At 43.6% G+C, this 18,285-nt stretch overlaps 1 protein-coding gene across 1 annotated transcript in view; it reads left to right on the top strand.

Moving 5' to 3' along the window:
* The window catches only part of LOC311113110 (VPS10 domain-containing receptor SorCS2-like), a gene marked incomplete at both ends in the record, with an annotated part of 337,488 nt that overhangs the window by 236,081 nt on the left and 83,122 nt on the right, over nt 1-18,285 (top strand).

Genomic DNA, 18,285 nt, shown 5'->3' with positions numbered 1-18,285 from the left:
CTCACGGGGCAGATAGTAAGGTCGCAATGACACAGAAAGCAGTTCAATGTCGGGGTACAGAGTCGCTCTCTTACCAGGATCGCGGTCCGCTCTGACCAGGGTGAAGCCGGCCGGCTCCACTTCTCTGTCCGGGACTCTGTCATCCAGCCAAGTCTCCCAGCTGTATTGGGATTCCGCTGCCAGCAGCGTTTTCATTATTATGTACACGATCAACAAGATCAGTCCAAAACCAACCACTGGAAATCCATGGTTGGCAGAATGTTTGTAAACTAAGTCTACAAATTAAAAACATAAAATAACGCCACACTGCAGGTCGCAACAGAGACGCTGCTAGCCGCTATTGTCTTAGTTACGTTCATGGTTACGTCACGTATGACGAAAGCGCGTAAGTGCAAGCCCACAGACACCCATAGAGAATGTATTGAAAGCTTTGAAATTTGAAAAAAATAGATTTTACATGACAGGCTATGAGAGACTTCTGGGCGATTTTCAACTTGACTGAAATCGCCCCAAAAACGGGCGGGGCCATTTGAAGCACGACTTTAGCCTGATTTGACATTTAGTGGCTGGCAGATCAGACGTGAACACTGATAACTACTGTTGCCGTGATATAATTGATTAGAAAAAAAATCCCTTCCTTTTCCCGTTTGGCAGTGCGTCGCCCATATCGCCCTATTGAACAGGCCGTCCCTGATTCTCACGTAGGTGTTCCTCTTGTTCAGGTGGGAAAGGGCAGTGTGGAGTGCAATAGAGATTGCATCATCTGTGGATCTGTTGGGGCGGTATGGAAATTGAGTGGGTCTAGGGTGTCTGGGATAATGGTGTTGATGTGAGCCATGACCAGCCTTTCAAAGCACTTCATGGCTACAGACGTGAGTGCTACGGGTCAGTCACTTCTTGAAACATGTTGGTATTACAGACTCAGTCAGGTACATGTTGAAAATGTCAGTGAAGACACTTGCCAGTTGGTCAGCGCATGCTCGGAGTACACGTCCTGGTAATCCGTCTGGCCCTGCGGCCGTGTGAATGTTGACCTGCTTAAAAGTCTTACTCACATAGGCTACGGAGAGCATGATCACATAGTCAGCCGGGACAGCTGATGCTCTCATGCATGTTTCAGTGTTGCTTGCCTCGAAGCGAACATAGATGTGATTTAGCTTGTCTGGTAGGCTTGTGTCACTGGGCAGCTCACGGCTGTGCTTCCCTTTGTAATCTGTAATAGTTTTCAAGCCCTGCCACATCCGACGAACGTCGGAGCCGGTGTAGTGCGATTAAATCTTAGTCCTGTATTGACTCTTTGCCTGTTTGATGGTTCGTCGGAGGGCATAGCGGGATTTCTTATAGGCGACCGGGTTAGAGTCCTGCTCCTTGAAAGCGGCAGCTCTACCCTTTAGCTCAGTGCGGATGTTGCCTGTAATCCATGGCTTCTGGTTGGGGTATTTACGTATGGTCACTGTGGGGACGACATCATCAATGCACTTATTGATGAAGCCAGTGACTGATGTGGTGTACTCCTCAATGCTATCGGAAGAATCCCGGAACATATTCCAGTCTGTACTAGCAAATCAGTCCTGTAGCTTAGCATCTGCGTCATCTGACCACTTCCTTATTAACCGAGTCCCTGGTGCTTCCTGGTTTAGTTTTTGCTTATAAGCAGGAATCAGGAGGATAGAGTTATGGTCAGATTTGCCAAATGGATGGCGAGGGAGAGCTTTGTACGCGTCTATGTGTGTGGAGTAAAGGTGGTCTAGAGTTTTTTTCCCCCTCTGGTTGCACATTTAACATGCTGGTAGAAATTAGGTAGAACGGATGTAAGTTTCCCTGCATTAAAGGCCCCGGCCACTAGGAGCGCTGCCTCTGGATGAGCATTTTCCTGTTTACTTATGGCCTTATACAGCTCACTGAGTGTAATCTTAGTGCCAGCATCGGTTTGTGGTGGTAAATAGACAGCTACGAAAAATATAGATGAAAACTCTCTTGGTAAATAGTGTGGTCTACAGTTTATCAGAGGCGAGCAAAACCTCGAGACTTCCTTAGTATTAGATTTTATGCACCAGCTGTTGTTTACAAATATACACAGACCGCCACCCCTTGTCTTACCGGAGTCAACCGTTCTATCCTGCCGATGTAGCGTGTATCCTTCCAGCTGTATGTTATCCATGTCGTCGTTCAGCCACGACTCGGTGAAACATAAGATATTACAGTTTTTAATGTTCCGTTGGTAGGATAACCTTAATCTTAGATCGTCCAATTTATTTTCAAATGGTTTAATATTGGCTAATAGGATTGATGGAAGAGGCAGTTTACTCGCTCGCTGTCGGATCCTTACAAGGCACCCCGACCTACGTCCACGATATCTCCGTCTCTTTCTCATGCGAATGACGGGGATTTGGGCCTTGTCGGGTGTGTGTAGAATATCCTTCGCGGCCGACTCGTTGAAGAAATAATCTTCGTCCAGTACGAGGTGAGTAATCGCTGTCCTGATATCCAGAAGCTCTTTTTGGTCATAAGAGACGGTGGCAGAAACATTATGTACAGAATAAATTACAAATAACGCGAAAAAACACACATAATAGTACAATTGGTTAGAGGGCTGTAAAACGGCAGCCATCTTCTCCGGCGCCAATAACCTATAGAGTGTTTGTTTACATTTACTTTGTTTTCAAACATTGGAGTTTTCAAACAGCAAATTAGATTTTTACGTGATTGATTTCACATGTGATATTGCAATTCACGTGAGGTGATTTTTTTTGTATTCTCCTCACATGAGAGCAGGTGGTGTTAACATGTGAACTCTAAATTTAATACATGTGAAAATATGGTTTCGCGTGATATTTAAGCTAATGTGAAAACAGTATGATTTTCACATGTGAAACTGCAAACTTGACGTGTTTTTTTGTAAGGGTGTGTGTGTGTGTGTCTTGCATGTAATAGAAATGACTGTGTGTGTTAGTCTCACATCCATGTTGTATTTTCTTTACTGTATTGAAGGCCACAAAGAAGTACAGAATGTGAATGTAACTTGTAGGCCTTTAAATCAACTTCCAATTAATGTAACTGATTCTGAATTAGACCGCTTTACCCAGCATTCCATGTGTTTACCCACCATTCCATCCTTTACCCAGCATTCCTTCCTTCCGTTGTGGTGGTGGTTGGCGGGCACCGGTGCCAGGAAACCTTGTAGAAACCCTTTAGTATGACTGGGCCAGGATGTAGTGCCAAGGCTATGGTCTACGGTAGCTATTGACTGACTGCACCCAGCTCTCATGTTTGAAGACCTGGCTCTACTCTCTCACCCTCTGTGTCTCTGTCTCTCTTAGGGACACACGCAAGCACACATAGAGACATACAGTATGATTTCTCTGACTCTGTTTCAAACACTTTATTTTCTGTGTTCGCTTTCAACACATGCACGTGCACGCACAGATATGCACGGACACATACTTTCTCTCTCTCTCTCTCTCTCTCTCTCTTTCTCTCTTTCTCTCTTTCTCTCTCTCTCCCTCTCTCTCTCTCTCTCTCTATCCCCTCTCCCTCTCTCCCATCTCTCTGGTGTAGTTGAGTATAATGTAGTTTGGAGTGGTTGTGGGTGGGAGAGACAGGCTGTGTAGCAGCAGCAGTGAGAGTGGCAGGCAGTGAGTCAGAGAGTTGGCTGTTGTTCTGATGAGCTGGTTTGATCCTTGGCCCAGTCCTGTTCTAACATGGGGGATCTGGTCAGTCAAGGAGAAACTCTGCCTTCAGAACTAGAGCAGAACAGGATAGTGAATTATCGCCCTGTGAACTCTAGTAATCCTCAGTAAGTTATTTTTTTTATATATATTTTTTATTACATATTTCAAATGGACAATTGCAGCATTGTTAGTTTTTTAAATAATTATTTTTATCTAACAAAGAACAGCTCCAACCCCCCTCCCCACCTACCCCAATCCCACCCTCCTTTCCATCCCATGGATTTTTAAAATAAAAAATGCTATTAATATACAGTAAAGTGCATACATGTTGGGTCATGGTTAAGAATACAGTGAATGTCTTCATGTCATAAATGAGACAGTGAATATACTGTATATATGGCCTATAAGTAGAAAATACACATCTGCATAAGTGTTTTAATATAAAACAGACGGTAAATAAGAAATATAAATAAATAATAATAATAATATATAAATATACTTTTTTTTATAAGAAAAAGAAAAGGAAGAAGAAGAGTAGATTAATAAATTGTGCAGGTAATCTTACTTGTCATATTAGAAGGAATAGTATATTATCTACTTCCAGAGGCAGTCTAGGTCAACATCTTCAAACTGTATGGCAGTCAATTCATAAAGGTTAAAGCTAAATGTAATTGCTTATACATATTTAAGTGTGGTAATTGTTAAATCAGCAGGAAGGGTGGAGAGATCTTCAAATAACCTGTTTGTTGATCCTTAGTAAAATAAAAAAGTGTGTAGGGATGTACTATATGAGTGTTTATTTGTGTTGTTGATGTGTGTGCGTGTGTATGCATGTGTGTGCGTGTGTGTGCACGTGTGTGTGTCTTTGTGTGTATCTTTGTGACAAAAGCCTACCTATTTTGACGACATAAAAGCATTGAAACATCATAGACACACAGAGTCTTTGTTGAGTTCAGAAGTCCAGTGGAGCTGGTTGAATGAGACCCTTTCTAAACCCTTTCTTAATGGCTTCTCTCTGTGAAGTCCCACTCTGTGACTATTGTGAATCAGGAGTGGTGAGATGTGTAGGCGACCGGGACGCTAGGTTAGGCTAGGTGAGGGGGTAACGGGGCCTAAAATCACACCCATACCTCTGGAGAATGCGGAGACAATGGACCATTATAGAGGATGTAGTACAGACAATGTAGAGTCAAACACAGGAAAGTGATCATGGTTACTTGACCCATGGTTAGCATCTCACTCTGGCTCTGAAGTGGACCTTGTTCTCCTCATTACTTGTCTCTGGTTGAAGTCACTTCATTGAATCAGCAAAGACACAACCACTACTGGGACTTGGACCACACTGTGACAGTTCCATGTCCCAAACTGCTCTACTGAACATCTCTTCATACCCCACGTTGACAAAAGTCCTGAAATAGAAAGAGAGCGAAAACACATCTGCTTAAATAGAGAAAATAGACATAAAAGTCCAATGCTAAATTGAGATATTACAATGAAATACTGCTTTTATAGATATCTTACATTGAATGTGGGATTTGTTTGTTTGTTGAGAGTGGAGTCCATGAGGATTATATTTGTTGTTGGAGCTACAGTAGATACCACATAGTACCCACAAGCAGGGCTGGTCTCATAGTGTAGCCAGGCGTTGTTGGCTGTTCCTAACAACCCTCTCCCATGACAATGCAGCTGTTTAGCTTCTGTTGTTTTCCCCTCCAATCACGTTGGCTCTCCGCAGCCCTCGGCAACATTCCCGTTACCACGGTAATCAATAACCAACAAAGCGGCCGACCATACGGAAGGCTTCAGCCCTGAATGAAGGCTATTATGGAAGGAAGGGAGAGAATGGAACAGAATCTGATAAAGGAGTGTTGTTCCCGATTAAACCGCAGTCAGGGCTGAGTCACTGCAACCCTTGACCTCCTTTGTCACAGTCAACCTCGGGGTCAGTGTCATTATCAAAGAGGCTATTCATATTCGTAAGGACTAAATATATGTGTTTATAAGGTCTTCAGTGATATCTGCTCTGTGGTCAGTTGTATAAAGTCAGAGGGCCTTGGTTTGTCCCTGGTTGAGTAAATACATGCATTATTATGAGTTTATATTCTCAAATTGATATCAACCTTTACATAAGCATATACCAAGAACTTCATACAACTATTCCATACTAATCCATCCAAAACAGTAGCAATATTGTTAATTCCAGTAAGTAGGATGTGTATACATAAGAAATAGCTGTCGTTTTAACTTCTATGTGCATCGCCTATTAATATTAGTCTATAACATGTGACACAATCACTGATCTAAAGGGCCAACATTATTCAGAGCATGTAGGCTTACGAATGTAAAGCCGCAAAGACAGTTTTCTATTTTTCATCATCCGCCCCCAAAACAATCTGAATCAACTTTCTTAACAGGATTTGCATGGATTACAGAGAAAACGACAGAAAAAAGAGAAGAGAGGAGCATGTTTATATTGTTTATAGGCATATGGGATCTGAATTGCATGCCTGATTGGGACTGATGCAAATTGAAATAATCCCCGGCTTGCCTCCGTTGTGCGCTGAAAGAAATACAATCAGATTTGATACGCTTACGAATGATTTAGAGAATCACACACACTGTAGAAGGTGTACCAAGGTAGGTTAACATTGTGAGCAAACAAGAAAATGTGTATATTAGTTTCTGAGGTGACCCATGTCATGTTGCTTCATAGCTGCAAAAAATCGTTTCACTAATACCTGTATGCACAAAGTAATACATAGCAATGATACCATGTTGGTGCATCAACATAACGGTTCATTTCTTGAACCATTTGATATTGTATTGTTATTTCGTAATAGGTGGTATGTGTCTCTCTTAGAGAAGGATATTGTAATCATTTCAATCTGCAGCCTGCCTGCTGCTGATCCTATATATAAAGATGGTTGCTCTGTTGCTAGATCCCATTAAACTATTTTTGTGTAATTTTACTTTATTTGATCAGAAAGTTTCTAGTATTATTTCCTATGACCAAAAAGTACTTCTGGACATCAGATCGGAGATTACTCACCACAAATTCGACTATCTGGAGCTGGATCCTTTGTCTGGATTACCCAAAGCAGTTCCATTCATCACGTGAGCCCTTTTTCCAAAAAGACGCCACCGGAGAAGGCGAGCTGGAGTACTAGTCCAATTATGGAAAAGGATTAACCACCCTCCGCTTCATAGTATATTACTTGCTAATGTACAGTCTCTGGACAATAAACTTTGTTAGCGCAGAGCGCTGATTTCCTACCACAGAGATAGGAAAGGCTGTAACGTAATCTGCTTTACAGAATAACGGATGTCAAGGGAGGTGCCTGATCAGGCTTTACAGCCTGCAGGATTTTCCGTACTTCAGGGAAAAATAACTTTGCGGGAAAAACAAAGGTGGAGGGGTATGTTTCATTATCAACAACTTATGGTGTGATTGTAGGAATCTACAAAACCATAAGAGTTTCTGTTCACCTGACCTGGAATACCTCACGATCAAATGACGACCCCATTATCTCCCAAGATAATTCACAGCTGTTTGTATCATGGCTGTGTACATCCCCCCCCCACAAGCTGACACCACGCTGGCACTCAAATAATTACACAGGACCTTGAACAAACTGGAAACAGCATATCCCAAGGCTACATTTGTTGTAGCCGGGGACTTTAGCAATGGACATTTAAGGAATATTCTCCTGAAATTCCATCAACACAGCTTTTGCCCCACTCGCGGGAGAAATACATTGGACCGTTGTTATTCTCCATTCCAAGACGGACACAAAGCCCTCCTTCACCCCCACTACGGCAAATCAGACCACACCTCCATTCTGCTCCTCCTCGCCTATAGGCAGAAATTAAAACAGGAGGCACCTGTGGTAAGGCCTGTTCAATGCTGGTCTGACCAATCGGAATCCATGCTACAGGACTGTTTTGATCATGTGGACTGGGATATGTTCCGGGCTGTCGGGCTGCCTCGGGGAATAACATCGGACTCTGTCTCTGGGTTCATCAGGAAGTGTATAGATGATGTTGTTCCTACAGTGACGATTAGAACATACCCAAGCCAAAATCCGTGGATGGCAGCATTCGCGCAAAACTGAAAGCGCGAACAACCTCTTTTGTGACCCGTTTCAAGAAGCTAAGCGTATGTCGCACATCACTACTTCACAGGAGAGACATTTGAACGTTTCTATTTATCAAAATGCGTTTTTTGCCAGAAATGTCTTCTGGAACGTGAACTTTCATGTGCCATAATAACAAACGTATATGCCATCTGTAAATATGAATCAAATTGTTAAATTATGAGCCTAGTTGGTTTAGCCACGGAAAAAGGCATGAACCTTCTCGCTAACCATGATTGGCTGAGATAATGGATGGGCTGGACATGCCGAAAGATGGGTTCGGATTGATCTGCCATGTAGCAGGCTTCTGTCTATAACATGAACTGCTCAGTATGTATAGATAATCCTTACTAATGTGGCTTTTTTAAAATAAATAACGTTAGCCATAGAGATCTGCAAACGTGTTGCTACAGCTCTCAACAATATTGCTGCCCGCTATTGACAAGGATTAGTGGGAAAAAGTTGTGATGGGATACTTTTCTGCACAAGGTCAGTGTGAACCGGAGTGACTTGAAACAACAACGGGCCAAACAATCTGTAGCTAGCTACAAACCAAACAGAAAAGACATGCTGCCGTGAAGCGTTCATCCATGTATATGGGTAAGAGTCTAGCTACATTTTCAGATATATATTTTCTAATTTTGTCAGAAAGTCATTTTCATTGCAAGTTAAAATGTACTGTTAGCTAGCTAACTAACGTTATCTTGCTGACTTGCTAGCTAACATTTACGTGTATGATCTGCGTAGTAATATTATTTGTATCTCAGAATCCATTTGCATTGCTAGTTATAGCCGAATGTTAGTTAGCTAGCTAACATTGAACTTAGTTGGTTAGCTTTAGCTACCTGCAGATTCATACTCCAGCATTTCATGCATAGTGGCTAGCTTTGACAATTTGTTTGTACTGTAGCTATGGGTTGGGATTATAGTTCATTGTTTAGCTAACTAGCTAGCTAGCTGCATGTCTTAACAAAAGACTCCACTTCACAAGAGAATGATTACATTTACATTTTAGTCATTTAGCAGACGCTCTTATCCAGAGCGACTTACAGTTAGCACATACATTATTTTATCGAACCCACAACCCTGGCGTTGCAAACGCCATGCTCTACCAACTGAGCTACATCCCCTGCCGGCCATTCCCTCCCTTACCCTGGACGACGCTGGGCCAATTGTGCGCCGCCCCATGGGTCTCCCGGTCGCGGCCGGCTACGACAGAGCCTGGATTCGAACCAGGATCTCTAGTGGCACAGCTAGCACTGCGATGCAGTGCCTTAGACCACTGCGCCACTCCAACAAGTTAGCCAGGTGTGTATGGAGATGATTACGACCATCTTGTATTTCATGATCATGTATACATGTCTAGACAATAGTGACCTATCCACATAGCTAGATGTGGCTGTGGGGTGGTTATAGCATTTCTTTCACATGACCCATCAATTTAGACAAGTGTCTAGGTAAGCATCATCTAATAATTATAAAATATATATAAAATAGTTTTATCTGGACACTTTCAAAGTCAGATTAGGATATAGGCCAAGGACTAGATAAAGTCTATTTTTACCTGGAGTTTTTCCTTATTGTAAAGAGATGGGTGGGGCTAAGGCTTAAGAGGGTGTGAACGATGCTGAACAGGTGTAGACAAAGAAGAGCTCTCCAGTAGGTGTACCAAAACATTCAAGGGCCATTTTCTCAAAAGTGGGGTTACAAGTTTATCAACTTTCAAAGCAGAATTACTTTCCCATTGTTCCTCAACTGCAGTGTATGATATACAATTTTTTAGCTCTGAGTCTCTACTTTTATCCAAATGTTGCTACATAAGACCTAATCGAGGCAGTGGGTCGCATTTAACCATGGGAAGGTGACTGGAAACATGGATGAGTACAAACAGACTACCTATGACCAATTAAACGGCTCAGACACGAGACGCATGTGGCAGGGAATTCAGACAATCACGGCTTATAAAGCAAAAACCTGCTGGAGTGTTTACGATCATTTTCAACCTCTCACTATCCCAGTCTGTCATCCTCACTTGCTTCAAGATGGCCACCATTGTTCCTGTACCCAAGCAAGCTAAGGTAACTGAACTAAATGACTATCGCCCAGTAGCACTTACTTCTGTCATCATTAAGTGCTTTGAAAGGCTAGTCAAGGACCATATCACCTCCACCATACCCGACACCCTTGATCCACTTCAATTTGCATACCGCCCCAACAGATCCACAGACGACACAATCACTGTTGCATTACACACCGCCCTATCTCACCTGGACAAGACGATTACCTATGTGAGAATACTGTTCATCGACCATAGCTCAGCTTTTAACACCATAGTGCCCTCCAGGCTCATCACTAAGCTCAGGGCCTTGGGTCTGAACTCCTCCATGTGCAACTGGGTCCTAGATTTCCTGATGGGCTGACCCCAGGTGGTGAGGGTAGGCCACAACACCTTCACCATGCGGGGCCCCCCAGGGGTGTGTGCTCATCCCCCTCCTGTACTCCCTGTTCACCCATGACTACATGGTCACGCATGTCTCCAACTCAAACATCAAGTTTGCTGATGACACGTACAGTGGGGGAAAAAAGTATTTAGTCAGCCACCAATTGTGCAAGTTCTCCCACTTAAAAAGATGAGAGAGGCCTGTAATTTTCATCATAGGTACACGTCAACTATGACAGACAAAATGAGGGAAAAAAATCCAGAAAATCACATTGTAGGATTTTTTATGAATTTATTTGCAAATAATGGTGGAAAATAAGTATTTGGTCAATAACAAAAGTTTCTCAATACTTTGTTATATACCCTTTGTTGGCAATGACACAGGTCAAACGTTTTCTGTAAGTCTTCACAAGGTTTTCACACACTGTTGCTGGTATTTTGGCCCATTCCTCCATGCAGATCTCCTCTAGAGCAGTGATGTTTTGGGGCTGTCGCTGGGCAACACGGACTTTCAACTCCCTCCAAAGATTTTCTATGGGGTTGAGATCTGGAGACTGGCTAGGCCACTCCAGGACCTTGAAATGCTTCTTACGAAGCCACTCCTTCATTGCCCGGGCGGTGTGTTTGGGATCATTGTCATGCTGAAAGACCCAGCCACGTTTCATCTTCAATGCCCTTGCTGATGGAAGGAGGTTTTCACTCAAAATCTCACGATACATGGCCCCATTCATTCTTTCCTTTACACGGATCAGTCGTCCTGGTCCCTTTGCAGAAAAACAGCCCCAAAGCATGATGTTTCCACCCCCATGCTTCACAGTAGGTATGGTGTTCTTTGGATGCAACTCACCATTCTTTGTCCTCCAAACACGACGAGTTGAGTTTTTACCAAAAAGTTATATTTTGGTTTCATCTGACCATATGACATTCTCCCAATCCTCTTCTGGATCATCCAAATGCACTCTAGCAAACTTCAGACGGTCCTGGACATGTACTGGCTTAAGCAGGGGGACATGTCTGGCACTGCAGGATTTGAGTCCCTGGCAGCGTAGTGTGTTACTGATGGTAGGCTTTGTTACTTTGGTCCCAGCTCTCTGCAGGTCATTCACTAGGTCCCCCCGTGTGGTTCTGGGATTTTTGCTCACCGTTCTTGTGATCATTTTGATCCCACAGTGTGAGATCTTGCGTGGAGCCCCAGATCGAGGGAGATTATCAGTGGTCTTGTATGTCTTCCATTTCCTAATAATTGCTCCCACAGTTGATTTCTTCAAACCAAGCTGCTTACCTATTGCAGATTCAGTCTTCCCAGCCTGGTGCAGGTCTACAATTTTGTTTCTGGTGTCCTTTGACAGCTCTTTGGTCTTGGCCATAGTGGAGTTTGGAGTGTGACTGTTTGAGGTTGTGGACAGGTGTCTTTTATACTGATAACAAGTTCAAACAGGTGCCATTAATACAGGTAACGAGTGGAGGACAGAGGAGCCTCTTAAAGAAGAAGTTACAGGTCTGTGAGAGCCAGAAATCTTGCTTGTTTGTAGGTGATCAAATACTTATTTTCCACCATAATTTGCAAATAAATTCATTAAAAATCCTACAATGTGATTTTCTGGAGAAAAAAAATCTCATTTTGTCTGTCATAGTTGACGTGTACCTATGATGAAAATTACAGGCCTCTCTCATCTTTTTAAGTGGGAGAACTTAAACAATTGGTGGCTGACTAAATACTTTTTTTCCCCACTGTATATCTTGTGTAAATTCTTCCACTGTTACAGTGCTATTTGGGTTGTTAATTGAATTCGTCCCAATTTTAAATTTCTTGCTGTACTTGTTTTTTTTAAACATTTTAATTATTTGTGTACTTGTTTGACAGTTTGCTGCATTGTTAGGAGATACTTGTCACGCCCTGGCTCTGGGGACACTGTTATGTTGAGCCAGGGTGTGTAGATCTATGTTCTCTATTTCTATGTTGGCCTGAGTGACTCCCAATCAGAGGCAACGAGTGTCAGCTGTTTGCTGGTTGTCTCTGATTGGGAGCCATATTTAAACTGTCGGTTTTTCCTTTGGTTTTTGTGGGTTCTTGTTTCAAGTTGGTTGTGTTTGACCGTGTACTGTCACGTTACCGTCTTTGTTGTTTTGATCGCGTTTCGCTCAATAAAGAGTATGTTTGCCTGCAACGCTGCGCCTTGGTCCTCATCTGTTCCCGACGATCGTGACAATACTATCATAAGCATTTCGCTGCACCCGCTATAACATTTGCTAAACTGTGTACATGACCAATAAACATTTTATTTTATTTTATTTTGATTTGATATCCTTGTCACTGTCTCCTTGTGTGAGTCACCATGGCTGGCCTAGAACATTCAGTCCCCCGACCACAATTAGTGCCAAATGTCATGTATTCATTCAGAGCCGAAACCTAAACCTCTATTTTGTATGGTCAGCATTTTGAGTAAATTTGGTCGAAATTGCCTTAGCTTGGTCAGGTAAAGAGCAATTTGTCCGGTAACTAAACGTGTCTACACAAGTGCAGTATGCGCAAGATCAGTATTCTTTAGAGCCTTACCTAGGTGCCTTGTTCTGTACTGCCATTTGGAGGTTTGTATACATATGTAGGATCTTAATTTGATCACCCTGTTACAGGAGAACCTTCCTGCAATGTAGTACATTTAAAACTTGTAGTTTATTTGAGGTTTAAAAAGGATTTTAGGATGGCTATGAATTATAATCCACATACTAATTCACATTTCCTGTTGCTGCAGGATTGTTTTCCTGCTGTAGCCAACTGGCTCAAATTAAGATCCTACATCTATAGCTATGAGAGGAGTGATAAATGATATATGAATTGCTCGATGTATAGATAAACAAATGTCTCTCGCCCTCCCTCCCATCTTTCTCACTCCTGCTATCTCTTTCACACTTGTTTCCCATCATGTTCAACCCTCCATCTCTCCCTTTTATCCCATTCCACACACGCCCTCTCTCCCTTATATAAATAAATGCTTGCATGTCCCCACCACCTCCATTTTGTCTGATTTTCATCAGCCTTAAGATGTACTGCGTGTGTTTTCCCCCTGCCTTCCTAGAGTGTTTCCATTATTCAAAGCAGTCCCTAAATATAGCCCAGGGGATTGCTATGGCAGACCAGGCAGATGAACCCGTGGCCTTCTCACCCTCCCCCTGCCATGTTGCACAGACTATTACGGGCACATTTGGCCTAAATGGACAAGCTATCATTTTCCAGGGGAACAGGAAAGGATTTTTTGAAAATGGGAATGGTAATCTTTTGGGAATGGGAAGGAAAGAGTCTGTGATTAAGGAGAGAGCGAGAGATTCCATCCCTCTTTAGAATGGGGTTTGGTGGAGGGAATGGTAAACGAAGGGGCTTGTTGCTATAGCTATCTTGACTTCCGTTAGCAAACTCCCCGGGTGCTCTCCTCTGATAACTATCATTTGCACTGTGTGTGTTTGTGTGTGTGTGTGTGCGTGCGTGTGTACACATAAAAAAATTGTGTGAGCGCATTCATCTGTGTACTTTTTTGAACACACACATGCCTGGCATCGCCTGTTGTACAGTTGTTATTTTTAACACACTATGCATAGAGGGGGCCTGGGGGTTCGATCAGACTGCGTCTAATGCCAAGCTTCTAGTGCCTTGACTGTCTGATCAGTGTGTAGTGCAGATGTGAATTATTTACAGACAAGGAATCCATGGGCTCTGATAAAGAGGAGGAGGAGGACAGAAGATGAGGGTGATGCTCTGTCCTTGACAGCAAAGCGGCAGAGAGGGAAGAATGTAGGAATAAGGGAGACATCAGAGGATCAGAAGGACAGGTAGTCAGAAGACTCTCCACTAGAGAACATGGAATGGGCTATAGGCAAAGCAAATATTTTAGCTAGAACTATAACAAGAGGATAGTTTGAGATAGGGATCGAGATGTCAACCCAGAGGCATGTGTGATCACCAGTCAGCACAGACTGTGTAGATACTGTGTCTCCCTCCTGCATAATATGCTCAGTCCATATATCTGAATTGTCATCTGATTCTTTGGCATCGCAGAGCTGGTCCTGGGGACCTCCCCTCCCTGTCCAAGCAATGGAAGGCTCAGTAATAGGTTCTGACCCTTACATAGCACCCTTCCTGTCATCTCTCTCTCTCTCTTTCTCCACCCTCTCTCTCTCTCTCTGTATTATAAATAAAGAGGGGTAGCTTATGCAGCTGTCAGCGGAGGCTCTCCTCGGGGCGACAACTCCCGTCTCACATCTCAGCTCCTTTAATAAGCGTCAGGGCCAGGGGGTCGATGTGGACTTTATTAAAACATGGACTTTATTAATCTGCTGCTGACCAAATCACACACCGACAGAAGAGGAGGCGAGGAGAGAGAGAATGAGAGAGAGTGAACTAGAGAGAGAGAACAAGAGAAAGAGCGAGCGAGACCAGAAAGTGGTAAAGACTGTCTGTCTGTCTGTGTGGCGGCCATTTTGAATGAGGGCAGACAGGCCAATCAGGATCAATAATTGTTTGATGATGGTTGTCGTTCATTGGCCTGGTCTTTATCAGTTAGCACAAATCCTAAACCCTTTTATAGACGCCAGCAAGATGAAGACTGGGCTGGTGATTTACTGCAGATAGAGGCAGAGAAACGACACCCAACACAGCCATTAGGCAAATGAAAACAGGGCCATTGTCCAACTGCTGCTCACTCTTAACCACCATCATCATCATCTTCATCTTCTTATTCTACTTAATTATCTCTGGTTTATGACATACCTAGAAGGGTAAACAAAATATTCATACCAGCCCTTCTCTGCCGACACACACAGGCAATATTCAAAGTTAAGTATACACACAAAAACGCACACACACACACTAAAGAAAACCCACATAACCTTCAAGTCATCTGTGAAACCCAACGGCCCCTGCAGCCACTAATGTGCTAATGATGTTTCAGAGTGTTGGGAGGGCTAACATCTGCTAGCTAGCGCTACTGCAATCACACATACACACATATACGCACGCACGCACGCACGCACACATGCACGCACACATACACACCCACACAGACACACACACACACACACACACACTGCTACTGTAATCTCTCACCAAGGACGACATGAGGAGAACGTATTGTCCGTTGGGATACTCGGTATACCGAACGCAAAACTGAGAAAAACACTTGACTGCATGACTTACACTTCCCCGGGATCGGGACCATGTCCCTTTTAATGATCTTCATGGCCAGACGCCATACACATTTATGTCTCCTGTCCATCAGGCCTGGTAGGTTGTGTTGACTCACGACGGCTGGGGCTGGCTATGGGGCTGGCTATGGGGCTGGGGCTGGCTAGGGCTGGAGTTGGGGCTGGCTATGGGGCTAGGGCTGGGGCTGGGGTTGGCTATGGGGCTGGGGCTGGCTATGGGGCTGGGGCTGGCACTATCAGTAGTCTTGCTCTCTCCCATGATGGCAGGCTGTAAATCAGGATCTGGTAATATCTGGTTGGTAATGTGTGTAAGTGAGGGCAGAGACTTTCACAGCCATTGTGTTGGTGGATCGTAATAGAAGTCAGAGATACTGAGGCACAGGTTACCCAGTATCTGTACACAATTTGTGCTTACAAGACTTTGGGCAGTATGTGTGTGTGAGTGGTGAATGTGGTATACATGGTGTACAAGTAAGAGTATGTATTGTAACTATAGACACGCTTCAGTTTTCACCCTAAGTGGACACTGACAACAAAAAAATAAGAACTTTGACCCTTTGCCTTCTGATCACCGGGTTGTGATGGACAGTTTAGCCCTGAGGGTGTAGAGGTAAAGGATGCTGCTGTGGGTGAGTGGAAAGGGGAAACAGGGTTGTATGGTGTACTGTTACCTCCATTACCTTAACGATGTCAGCTGCACTGCAACTGAGAGAGAGAGAGAGAGAGAGAGAGAGAGAGAGAGAGAGAGAGAGACACAGACACAGACACAGACACACACAGAGGTTGAGTTGGCTGTGGTGGACTAGAATTGGCGTGGATCTGGGTTGGGTTAGTTCAGGGTGAGGGGTTGAGGGGAAGTAATAGTCTCATGTTCCAGGATGAGGTTGGGGAGGATCGAGGGGCTGTAGTATCCGGGCCTGGCGTTGGTTTTGTTATCCCTGACTTCCAGTCAGACCAAGAGAGACTGACGGAAAGCAAAAACATCCGTAAGAGGATCTACATCTGAGAGTTAGAAGAGCCCAGCCCCCCTCTCCCTATTGCCCTAGAGCCCTACTGCTCGAAAGATCATCTGCATTCAACTGAGCCACATACAAAAAACACATATACAAACAAAAAAAGATTTAAAAGTATACTGAAAATATAAACGGAACATGCAACAATTTCAATGATTTTTTTCAATGTTACAGTTCATATAAAGAAATCAGTCAATTGAAATAAATTCATTAGGCCCTAATCTATGGATTCCACATGACTGGGCAGGGGCGCAGCCATGGGTGGGCCTGGGAGGGCTTAGGCCCACCCACTTGGGAGCCAGGCCAACCCACTTCCCGCAGGTGAAGGAGCTGGGGAGCTGGCCCAGCCAATCAGAATGATTTTTTCCCTACAAAAGGGCTTTATTGCAGACATAAATACTCCTCAGTTTCATCAGCTGTCCGGGTGGCTGGTCTCAGACGATCCCGCAGGTGGAGAAGCCTGATGTGGAGGTCCTGGGCTGGCGTGGTTACACGTGGTCTGCGGTTGTGAGGCCGGTTGGACGTACTGCCAAATTCTCTAAAATGACGTTGGAGGCGGCTTATGGTAGAGAAATGAACATTCAATTATCTGGCAACAGCTCTGGTGGACATTCCTGCAGTCAGCATGCCAATTGCACGCTCCCTCAAAACTTGGGACATCTGTGGCATTGTTATGTGACAAAACTGCACATTTAAGAGTGGCCTTTTATTGTCCCCGGTACAAGGTGCACCTGTGTAATGATCATGCTGTTTAATCAACTTCTTGACAGGATTATCTTGGCAAAGGAGACATGCTCACTAACAGGGATGTAAACCAAATTTGAGAGAAATAAGCTTTTTGTGCGTATGGAAAATTTCTGGGATATTTTATTTCAGCTCATGAAACATGGGACCAACACTTTACATGTTGCGTTTATATTTTTGTTCAGTATACTTAAAAAGACAAGAGACTACATCATATCAGATTGGGATGTGGATTTTGTTCCCTCCCAAAGAGCAAAGCAAGCTCTAGCGAGGATTTTCCTGGAAATAAGAGGATTTAGTCAGTGCAGTACAGTGCAGTTTGGGTTAGTTGATCTTAAACATGGCCTCTGTACTGTAATTAAACCAGGACAGAACAGAGACAGTTAGTGTGCTGAATATCCCTGGGTACTCATTAGCGATGCTTCTGGTTTGATGTTGTCTTTCTGCAGGGAATGAAACGGCAACAAATTACCGTCTGTGGAGTTAACATGCAACTGTGCAGCGAAACGGATGGAGCCCCTTCCCTCTCTCAGGAAGAATCTTATGGGGAAGTAAATGTGCGTTGCGCAGAGAATTACCCATCCTCAGTAATGCCGCCCGTTGACACAACATGCTTTCAGTTCCAGATATCTCATTATTTTTCGGTGGGGGAGAAATAGGTAGAAGAGATTTTTAGTATTATCAGGCTCTAAGATGAAGGGTCAATAAAAACAAGAAAAAATGAAAAGCATTTTTATTTTTGCAGGAGCACAGATAAGCCGTGCAAACAATGCTGAATTCCATTTCAGAGAAAAAAAGGGTCAGATAGGTATTTGTTTTCTCCCTCCCCCTCCATGATTCTCCCTCCATCATTCTCCCTCTCTCTTTATCCATTTCCATCTAATACCAGAGAAACGTAGACTGCTTAACATTACCCAAAAGGACAAATTGACGTGACTGGACAAATGATAGCGTTATTTGTCTGTAAACGATAACAACATTTCCATCAAATCACTATAATAGCTGTTGTTTAGTCAGGCATGACCCTTTATCAAGCTAGCGTTCCCTTTCTACTAACCTCTGGAAAAGGTCTGGGTCAGTCCGTCTGT

This window comes from Coregonus lavaretus (assembly GCF_964263955.1).
Source record: "Coregonus lavaretus genome assembly, chromosome: 39".
Classification (NCBI taxonomy): domain Eukaryota; kingdom Metazoa; phylum Chordata; class Actinopteri; order Salmoniformes; family Salmonidae; genus Coregonus; species Coregonus lavaretus.
Note: the sequence above shows the minus strand (reverse complement) of the source record. Positions and strands in the feature narration are given on the sequence as shown.